Below are 9,486 nucleotides of genomic sequence, written 5' to 3' on the forward strand. Positions count from 1 at the left end.
TATATGTTGCATAAACATATCTACCTAGCATATTGAAGTATGAACATGGTACCAGAACACCCTACCCTGGAACATTCCACAGGTAAGAAAGAACAGGCCGACCCATCCCAATGACAGGGGCAAAAAGGTAATATGATGGATAGAGTTGTTTTGTTCGAACCAACATGTACAAGGTGAGAGGCGACACCTGACTACGTAGAAGGATTGTACCTCAATACGTCAGGAGTGATGTGTAAATTGTTTGTACCTGTGTATAAGAATGTACCCCTGGGATGGGGTATGGGTCCGGCCGAGGGGGCAGTGGAAAGTCCTGCCACTGACTGAGCTGAGTCCATTGATCCTGGGTGCATATTTGTAGTATGCCCTGACTTAGACTAAGAAGTCTACAGGGAACTACTATTGTGTCCAATACGGCAATAAACCTGGCCGATGTGCCTTCACACCTTACTAGACTCTGTGGTCATTGGGGGTTCTGTTCGGGTCTGCTGTGTTGGCTATCTGCAGAGCTGGGGCAGTGCACAGAGGGAACACACACGCAGCTGAGTGATACCAACATTGGAGACAGCAGAGCACCATGCCGGTAGCATCTGACAACAGGCATGTCTCTCTGTAACCAGGCACCGCAGATGCTCACAAAGGAAAATAGCAAAGTTGAACTTTCCTGATTCTTGGGAAAAGCATAGGGTTTGTGTGGTGCAAGGAATGGGTGAAGGTTTAAGCTGATATATAGTTCATCTGACTGAGTTCATTCAACCCTACCCTAAAGCCAAGTTTGACCCCTGTACCTTGCAATGTAAAACACTGGAGGGTGTATTAGTGCAGGCTGGAAGAAATACCTGGTGAGATAAATGTCAGTGTTTGAGCACTGGCTGGCTGAATATACCACACTTAGGTTGCACATCTACATTAGCACATGAATGTGTCTAAGTATAACAGCCCCCAGCTCTGTGGGCACTATTCCAAGTCTCAGTTTGCCTGCTGAGATGCTATACACATCAGGACTGATCATTTTCTGATTCCCATCTGTGCTGTGCATGGCACAATGGCATCGATCCATTGGTGTAGAGAACACTCCTAGATATTTGTATAAGAAATACAGAGTGCATGTAGCCATTTTGCTTTGTTTATACATAGATCACCTTCAGTGATAACTTCTGTTTGTCTTCTGGTTATGAAATGTCATATTCTCAGCTGGGGACCACATGGAGCGTTGTGCGTGATCTGGTTTCAAGAATGGATTTGCTGGCCTGTAACTTATTGCCTGAAGAGTTTACTTTGTTTAATAGTCATTTCAGTTCCTTTTTGCAGGAGAGGCATTATTTGCCTGCTCTGCTCAGGAATACTGATCAAGAATTATCTCTTTGTCCCTTCTTAACACACACAGGACAAGTCAAATGCCTGGAAAGGTCCCACATCAAATTAGCATAGTATTTTACATTTCTACAGAATGTGATTGGTACTTGTGATAAAACATGGGCCTGGTGCAAATATAAATGGGTGATAATTGCTCTGTTAAACCTGATTTTTGGCTTTTGGGATTTGGATATCATTAGAGTTGTCAGTCTCTTTGGGTATTCAGGATCCTTCTTATCTCAGGTTTTCAAAGTTAGGGGCAAAATTAATGTCTTCTGTGTGTGTTGCTGATTTCTTCATCTGCCAAGTGGATCTCTGTTACCTTGTCTGCTCTTGTTCCGCTGACAGAGTGGAAACTCCTCTCTAGGGAATGAGTACAAAATTGTTAGCGTTTTGTCATAAACTATGTTTGCTTTCATTAAAAGATAAAAACAGATCATTTCCTGCCTCCTTCTCAACAATAAAACAATTTCTTCTGAGGCTGAACAGCAACTCATACCCTGTGTCTACACGTGCCCCTTCCTTTCCAAAGGGGCATGTTAATGAGCCTGTTTGAAGGATACTAATGAGGCACTGCAATGAATATGCAGCGCCTCATTAGCACAATGGCGACTGCGGCGATTCGAAAGTGCAGCTTTTCAAATTGTGCGCCACCTGTGGAGAAGGGACCTTCCAAAAGGATCCCCCCCCAGTTTTTGAAAGCCCTTCTTCTGATCACCAGACAGGAAGAAGGGCTTTCGAAAACTGGGGGGTGTCCTTTCAGAAGGTCCCGTCTCCATGGGTGGTGCACAATTCGAAAAGCCGCACTTTCGAATCGCTGCGGCTGCCATTATGCTAATGAGGCACTGCATATTCATTGCAGTGCCTCATTAGCATCTTTTGAACAGGCTCATTAACATGCCCCTTTTGAAAAGAAGGGGCACGTGTAGACCCAGCCATACTGAATGCCCAGGGACTTCCTGCTTGCACAATGCTTTATGGCAGTGGATCTCAACATCTTCTCTTCCGTGACTCCATGTAACAAGAAGGGGTTCTGGGATTCTTTCTCCCCCATTTATCTATAAGAAAACCAAAGATATACATGACCCCCAAGCTTCATGGTGGGTGAAGAAATCCAGGAGCATCCCAACCTCAATCCTTTTTTTATAGTTAGATGGGAGCAGAAAGGTTAGAGACATTTTCCTCTAAGGCTATGTCTACACGTGCACCCAACTTCGAAATAGCTTATTTCGATGTTGCGACATCGAAATAGTCTATTTCGATGAATAACGTCTACACGTCCTCCAGGGCTGGCAACGTCGATGTTCAACTTCGACGTTGCTCAGCCCAACATCGAAATAGGCACAGCGAGGGAACGTCTACACGGCAAAGTAGCACACATCGAAATAAGGGAGCCAGGCACAGCTGCAGACAGGGTCACGGGGCGGACTCAACAGCAAGTCGCTCCCTTAAAGGGCCCCTCCCAGACACACTTTCATTAAACAGTGCAAGATACACAGAGCCAACAACTAGTTGCAGACCCTGTATATGCAGCACGGACCCCCAGCTGCAGCAGCAGCAGCCAGAAGCCCTGGGCTAAGGGCTGCTGCCCACGGTGACCACAGAGCCCCGCAAGGGCTGGAGAGAGAGTATCTCTCAACCCCCCAGCTGATGGCCGCCATGGAGGACCCCGCTATTTCGATGTTGCGGGACGCGGATCGTCTACACGTCCCTACTTCGATGTTGAACGTCGAAGTAGGGCGCTATTCCCATCCCCTCATGGGGTTAGCGACTTCGACGTCTCGCCGCCTAACGTCGATTTCAACTTCGAAATAGCGCCCAACACGTGTAGACATGACGGGCGCTATTTCGAAGTTACTGCCGCTACTTCGAAGTAGCGTGCACGTGTAGACGCAGCCTAAGAGAAGACAATGGTATTGAAGAGGCTGAGAACCATTCCACTGCTCTAATGCACATGTATCATAGAATATATTTAAAAGGCCCTTTGTGGGTTGAGGGACCAGAATACCCTGTGTGGTTCCACTGATGCAGAAGATGACATGCTGCAGTGGCCCTCTAGTCTTGCATTTCTGGAGCTGTTTTGGTATGGTTCTTGGCCAAGTTTACAAACAGAAATTAGTCTGGTTTCCTCCTAGGCTCTAATAAGCATCCGTCTGTCTACACCACAGTCTTTGATTCTGGGAGATGCTGGTAGCCAGACTAACTCTGAGCTATGGAAAACTAATTGTGTTGATCTTGAGTAGCCTTCTCCATCACCATGTGTAACACGCTAGACATGTCATGTCTCCGGCCTAACCATTAGCGAGGGAATAAGAATCCACTAGTTGACTGATTTACTACTTTTGTGCAAGTAGTGGAGGTCTGTGCTTTGTTGCTGGAATCCCCAGAGGCAATACCTGCTGACAAATTGTGGGTAGGGGATTATTACCCAGACATACAACTTATGTCATTTAACTGCCTCCTGCACAAGAGAGCACTGGAATTAAAGCCGAGTGTCTGGATTTGTTTTATACAGGAAATTTTTTGCAGCATTCTAGAGAAAAGCAAAAAAATTTTGAGGACTAAATAAGATGGTCCAGTGGCTATAGAAGAGCAACTTTGAAAATTAAGGACATTTACTCTATTGTTTTTCAACCCATGTGTTATGAGATGGCATATGTGTACATACCCATGTTCCCTTTAAGCTGAGCTCTTGGGTGGCCAACCAGGAGAGATTCAAGTCTCACCCAGCTGCTTAGCAGAGCGCCCACAGTCACCCATAGTGAGCAGCATGTGTTTGTATTGGTGGTGCACATCCAGACATGCCTTGGTGCACACAGAATTGATTCTGGCATGGATGAAAGATATTAAGGGGAATACACACACACACACACACTGAAAGAATGATAAAAATCACAAAGTCAAGCACCCAAAAGAAGTGCCAGAACTAAGGTTGCCCATGCAATCTTAATTCACCCCCTTGTGTCTCTGCATTATGACTGTTGTTAATTGCATGATCATGTATTTTTTCCATTATTTTTGAAGCCTTCATGATCTTTTAATGTAGGTTTCAAATGTTGTAGGCCTCTGTCATAGTAACAATGCTCATGTTTCTTCTACTTTTAAGACTTCCATGGTTGCATCCAAATGCTCCCTTAGTTTAATTTTTCACAATCTCCTCATTGTTGGCTCAATCTAATTCTTGACCTTCCCCCCCCCCACCCCTCCACTCTCTGATTTGCTCACCTTGATTACCTTTTTCTGATTTGTCCTCCTTGCTTACTGTTTTTGGTTCTCTGTGCCTTAAATATTGAGCTGTTCTGGTCTGGCTACGGTCTGAAGAAGTGGGTCTGTCCCACGAAAGCTCACCTAATAAACTATTTTGCTAGTCTTTAAAGTGCTACTCGACTGCTTTTTGTTTCAAAAGTTTCAGTGTTTAGTGAGTATTGTGCAGCTACATGTTTCCATGAATATTCATGCGAGAAGTGTTTTCTGTAATCATTTTGAAAGCTGACAGGCTGAGATTAATCCAATCAGGCAGAAGTGGTAGAATCAGGTAATATATATGACCTGTTGGAAATAGCACCTTATGAAAAGTTAATGCTTAAAGCAAGAGCTCCAGTTGCAGTAAATCGTGAGGGTTGCAGCCCAGTCATTCAGTAAGTTCAAATAAATATTCATGAAGGATTTGTCTATTTGTGGATAAATTCCTGAACAGGAAATGGGATCATTGGCAGTCTAATTGTTCACTGGCCCTGCTCTGTCAACCCTATCTTGTTTCTATGCATTAGTGAGAAACTCTTGTGCATTAAACACTTCAATTCCCAGTTGAATGTCCAACTAAACAGCCTTGTAGGTTGATGGATGACAGGAGTACATCCAAGCATCCCACTGAAATCAACAGAACACCAAAGTGTTACTTGGTAGCATGTGGCTTTGTAGCAAGATTTAAGGAGTTACTCGTGCTGTAGGTTAACAGATAATTTTTTAAAAATGTGGCTACCAAAAGAGCAGGTCTTAGAACTCAACGCTGTAGTTCAGAAGCGAGAGAAGACAAAAGTTCAACCATTGTTAAGAGTTTGTTTACCTGGCAAGCAAACACATGAAGGCTGCGTCTACACGTGCACGCTACTTCGAAGTAGCGGCACCAACTTCGAAATAGCGCCCGTCGCGTCTACACGCGTCGGGCGCTATTTCGAAGTTAACTTCGACGTTAGGCGGCGAGACGTCGAAGTCGCTAACCTCATGAGGAGATAGGAATAGCGCCCTACTTCGACGTTCAACGTCGAAGTAGGGACTGTGTAGACGATCCGCGTCCCGCAACGTCGAAATTGCTGGGTCCTCCATGGCGGCCATCAGCTGGGGGGTTGAGAGATGCTCTCTCTCCAGCCCCTGCGGGGCTCTATGGTCACCGTGGGCAGCAGCCCTTAGCCCAGGGCTTCTGGCTGCTTCTGCGGCAGCTGGGGATCTATGCTGCAGGCACAGGGTCTGCAACCAGTTGTCAGCTCTGTGTATCTTGTGTTGTTTAGTGCAACTGTGTCTGGGAGGGGCCCTTTAACGGAGCGGCTGGCTGTTGAGTCCGCCCTGTGACCCTGTCTGCAGCTGTGCCTGGCATCCCTATTTTGATGTGTGCTACTTTGACGTGTAGACGTTCCCTCGCTGCGCCTATTTCGATGTTGGGCTGAGCAACGTCGAAGTTGAACATCGACGTTGCCGGCCCTGGAGGACGTGTAGACGTTATTCATCGAAATAGACTATTTCGATGTCGCAACATTGAAATAAGCTATTTCGATGTTGGCTGCACGTGTAGACGTAGCCGAAGAGTCATAATTGCCGTTAGATAACTATTTTGGAATGGTGGAGAAGAAAGTGGATGTTTATTTGGCCAATGGATCTAATTTGTCAAGGGCCAATGGATCAAAATGGAGATATTCTGGAGATTCCTCTGTGACTTATAAGTTGGCAGGGGGAATCTAGTCCTGCCTCTTCCAGAGGCCCCTCCCTTCTGGGGGTCTGGAGCCAATCCCCCCACATTTTCCAGAGCCCAATGAAGTCTGTTGCCAGTCCTGGGCATGTGGTTTGTGAAAGAGAGAAAGTTGCTTCACTATTAGCAGACAGGCAACATTAATTCCCTGCAGAACTAATATAACATTATGGAGCATCAGTGAAAGATTGTCCCACGCACCTGTATGCTTCAGACTGCAGAGGAGTTGGAGAATTTCATTCATTAGCCTCAGAGGGCTTGCAAGAACAGTTGCAATTTGGACAGAGCTTTTGGAGACTTGGACATTGTCTACTGGAAACTAGAATCAGCCCTCTCTCCTGACTGCTTCACATAGATTACCAAGTAGTAGCAGACTCTTCATATCCACTTGGACTGCTCTGGAGGTAAGCAGATTCTATCACTTTCCAAGTAAGATTAGTGCCCTGTGCTTTTTCACTTCATCTTCGTGCTTAGTAACATTCTAAGTTAAACACCATCTTTTTTGCTTGGAATCAGTTCTTTCTAGCAGAGTTGAATCATTCACCTGGGATATCACCCAGAAGATTACTCACAAAACTGCTAGTACCTATGGCTTTTTCGATGATCTCCTTAGTACTTATGACACCAAGAAAGGGCAAAAATTCTTTTGCAGTGGGGATTTTACCACAAAAAGTCTTAGGCAACTGTTACAAAACTTTGCCTCTGAACGCAAGTGCAGCTTGGATGTTTGATCGTTTTTTGAATTATGTGTCATCCCTTCCCTCCCTCTTCCTGTGCAAAGATGACAGAACATAAAGTTAGTTCTAGCTCAGTGGGAATCTATATTTAATGCCATCCTGTATTGACGGGCTGAAGTATATTCAAAATGTATAGGTTAATACAGATTAGCTTGAGTGTTCCAGGCACTGATGTTCATAACGAGGCAAATCTAATTCAGCTAGCACAGTGCAGTTCTATTAGTGCAACTAGTCAAGCATTAAATAACTGCCAGCCCCAGCTTGCGGCTAAAATACGTCTAGAAACCAAGCAGAGATTCAAAACGTACAAAACCAGCATTAACTTCATCTCACCTGTTCCTCTCTCTTCTGTTACATGCATCTGCAGGTCACATGAGAAAATGCAACACACCTCCAACTCTCAATATGTAAAACTAAGGTCTGAGGGAGCTTTACATCTAGTATGGGGAATATTTAGGGCTACCCGCCCACCCCCCCATTGAAATCACCAGGACTGTGCGTCTAAATCATAAATGCTCCTCTTAAATTGGAGAATTAAAATAGTGCAGATTTGTTCATATTAGTGCCACATTGCACCCTCTGGTGCCATTCAATGCTCTGAGCATGCTTGCAGACCAGTGAGGCTTTAATAGATATCACAGCAAAGTAATTTGTATATTAACACTTGACCAACTGCACAGGGAGCATGCGGCAAAGATTTCTATCTCAGACTCTGTTCAGATTATGGTATGGGCCTTGTAGGATGGTTAGTGAATTAGATAGCTAGATCCTGAACTCTTTATAGTGGACAAAATCACATTGCAATGTGATGGGTAGGACCAGGAAAGAAGAGGAGCCCCTGATAGCCGGCAACCAGACAGCAATTGAGACTTAAGCAGTTCTAAAGTTGTGCCATGTGTCTTCTATATTTCAGATGTCCCCTGTCCTCATATGAGAAAGTTCCCAGAGATGTGCTTTCAGGATCTGTTCTTTTGCCTCCATGGAGGGCACCTCAGTCTCTTATTTGATAGTAACACAGAGTAAGCCGTGCTAGTCTATACACTATCAAAACAAAAAGCAGTCAAGTAGCACTTTAAAGACTAGCAAAATAGTTTATTAGGTGAGCTTTCGTGGGACAGACCCTCTTCTTCAGACCATAGCCAGACCAGAACAGACTCAATATTTAAGACACAGAGAACCAAAAACAGTAAGCAAGGAGGGCAAATCAGAAAAAGATAATCAAGGTGAGCAAATCAGAGAGTGGAGGGGTGGGGGGGGAAGATCAAGAATTAGACTGAGTCAAGTATGTAGACGAGCCCCTATAGTGACTCAGAAAGTTCCCATCACAATTTAAATCATGTGTTAATGTTCTGAATTTGAATATAAATGTCAGTTCGTCCACCTCTCTTTCTAAAAAGGAGCGATAATTTCTCTTCAGTAACACACATACCTTGAGGTCATTGACAGAATGCCCCATTCCATTAAAATGTTGACTAACTGGTTTGTGGATCTGGAGTGTTTTGATGTCTGTTTTGTGCCCATTGACCCTTTGTGTAAGGGAGTTAGAAGTCTGTCCAATATACAAAGCATCTGGGCATTGTTGGCACATGATGGCATATATGACGTTGGTAGAGAAGCATGAGAAAGTGCCCGTGATTCTGTGAGTAACCTGATTAGGTCCAGTGATGGTATTTCCAGAGAAGATATGTGGACAAAGCTGGCAGCGGGCTTTGTTGCAGGGAAAGGTTCCAGGACTGGTGTTCCTGGGGTATAGGCTGTGGCTGTTAGTGAGGATTCTCATGAGGTTGGGAAGTTGTCTGTAGGAGAGAACAGGCATGTCACCCAGGGCCTTCTGGAGTGCAGCATCCTGATTAAGAATAGGTTGTAGGTCTTTAATAATTCGTTGCAGTGGTCTGAGTTGGGGGCCGTAGGTGATGACCAGTGGTGTTCTGTTCTTGGCTTTTTTGGGCCGATCTTGGAGTAGCCGGTTTCTGGGTATGCGTCTGGCCCCATCGATTTGTTCTTTTACTTCTCCTGGTGGGTAATTCAGGTTTATGAATATTTGGTAAAGTTCTTGTAGTTTTTGGTGTCTGTCAGTTGGATCAGAGTAAATGCGATTGTACCTAAGAGCTTGACTGTAAACAATGGATCTAGTCACGTGTGCAGGATGGAAGCTAGAAGGGTGTAGATAAGTATAGCGATCAGTAGGTTTTCGGTACAGTGTGGTACTGATCAGGCCATCCTTGATCAGTACTGTAGTGTCCAGGAAATGTATCTCTTGCATGTTGTAATCGAGGCATAAGTTGATGGTGGGGTGTAGATTGTTAAAGTCTCTGTGGAATTCTTCTAGAGCCTCTGTACCATGGGTCCAAATCATAAAGATGTCATCAATGTATCTTAAGTAGAGGAGTGGTAATAGGGGACGAGAGCTGAGGAATCGTTGTTCCAGGTCAG

This window comes from Carettochelys insculpta, chromosome 10, assembly GCF_033958435.1.
Source record: "Carettochelys insculpta isolate YL-2023 chromosome 10, ASM3395843v1, whole genome shotgun sequence".
Taxonomy (NCBI): Eukaryota; Metazoa; Chordata; order Testudines; family Carettochelyidae; genus Carettochelys; species Carettochelys insculpta.